Source organism: Aplysia californica, unplaced genomic scaffold, assembly GCF_000002075.1.
Source record: "Aplysia californica isolate F4 #8 unplaced genomic scaffold, AplCal3.0 scaffold00392, whole genome shotgun sequence".
Lineage (NCBI taxonomy): Eukaryota > Metazoa > Mollusca > Gastropoda > Aplysiida > Aplysiidae > Aplysia > Aplysia californica.
Window position 1 is genome coordinate 314,767 of NW_004797662.1, and position 2,133 is coordinate 316,899.

Genomic DNA, 2,133 nt, shown 5'->3' on the forward strand with positions numbered 1-2,133 from the left:
GTGTGTGTGTGTGTGTGTGTGTGTGTGTGTGTGTGTGTGTGTGTGTGTGTGCGCGCGCGCGTGCGTGTGCGTGTGCGTGGGTGTGGTAAAACTCCAAACCATTGTGCCAGCATCTTTTAAAATAAAGATTTATCTTAATCTTATCTGAAAACGGGCGTATGTCGTGTAGCCTGGTGATACTGATTAAATAAGGCTTTTCCCGTTATATCTAAAAAGGAACATGTATGTATAGTATGGGGTTTTAGGGCGCTCGCAACTGCATAAGGTCATATGAGCGCGCAAAAAGGAACAGCATGGATACAAGGACAATAAAAGCTGCTCTCTGTCCATACCGTTTGAAATAAACTTCTTTTGAGAAAGAAAGCTATTAAGATATCACTGAAATATCATCCCCCTATTTTTTAAAACTTCTAGTGGAAAGTCTACCTCACGCCTCATATAGTCTTTTCGAAGAGGGGATAATATGGTCAGAGACTATGAATATTTATTATGTTACAATGCAGCCAGCTGCCCTAATTCTCTTGAGTTCATTTGAACTAAAATCATATTCTACCTCAGTACCAGCTGAAAGCTTCCATTTGACGTTCGACAATGCTGAAAATATTAATTTTTCACAGATTTGTTCGTTCACCAATTAAAGAATGATACTAACATGGCCAGTTATGCGGAAACACCAAGGTGAAAACGTGCGTCTACTGATCTGCTATACATTGTGCAAGGATAAGGTGTTATGTGTTAATTTATTTTCTGCACCAGAATAAATACAGTTTTGGAAAGCAAGAGACCTAATTCGAACCCACTACCTAAAAAGTGAAGTTCACCCCCCCCCCCCCCAAATGAATGATATGACGTTAGATTCGTCTCAAAGTAGGCCAACATCTGCGAAACTGCACAAAAGTGCGAGTTTGTAGGTTTAACACCCTTTTCTACACTGCTAGGTTATTAAAAGAATTTAGTATCCATATCCAATGGGATCAAGTCAGATGGGTAGAGAGCTCCAAAACAACCCACATTCAGAACTACCCATTGGGGATTTGAACCAGAGCCATCCGCTCCTTAAGTTCAGCATGATACCAGCTGAGCCAACAGTGCGCCTCGAAACTGCTCTGAGAATTCCAGAAATTGATGTCGCCATTTTCACATGCCCCTTTTTATATCTATTTCTTTTGAGTTCTACTGATTCCTTATTCCGGTGGCGTATAATTGTTATAATTTATGTCGTCGGTGGCCTAGACCTAGTGGTTAGGCTCTCGGACTCGCAACCTTTAGGTAGTGGGTTCGAATCCAGTCAGGGGCTCGACGCTGTGTCCTTGGGAAATACACTTTACACGAATGATCCTCACTTCACTCGGGAGGAAATGGGTACTCGGCTATAGACAGTGAAAGATCTTGTCAGTTTGCTAGTGTTTGAGCGCGGGAAATCAGCAGCTTGCACCTTGTTTCCTGGGAAGCCGAGAATATTTCTGAGTGTTCTAGGGTCTGCTGGCTTAATAACAGTTCGGTACTTTAGAATGACATCGTTCTACCTGACAGTTTTTGGCTGTTTTGAGCAAAAGAGTCCAAGAGGCCAGAAACCAATTGTTTTATCTGATCTATCAAAATCTTACGATTATTCGGAGTCGTTATCTAACAATTGCATTTGAGAAAGCTTGACATGATGTGAAATTCACATTTTTTAAAATGCCAAATTTCCCCAAACTAGGTACTGAGCAGATAGAACTTTGAAATTCTAAGGTAGCCAGCTATAATGCATGCTGTAGAGCGTGGATGCGCGCTATATAAATGTCATAGAGGATATTCCATTGATTTATGTTATATGCATGTTCACCCGCACTTGTTATTCGTGTGTTCTCAGGTACCTAGATCTATGTTATTCGTGTGTTCTCAGATACCTATGACTATGTTATTCGTGTGTTCACAGGTACCTATGCCTAACGGGATTTTGTATTGTTGACGAAATAAATACATAATGAGTTCGGAACAAAGACTGTTGAAGTTATTTAATATTATTATAAAACCGCCAGGAAATTTAATTTCTGATAACTTGTCTGAAGTAAACCGTAAAGTTATCATTGGTAAGATGTTCAAGTGTTCTAAGCCCAAAAAGCAATTCTTTTTCCAGAAGAGAGAAAA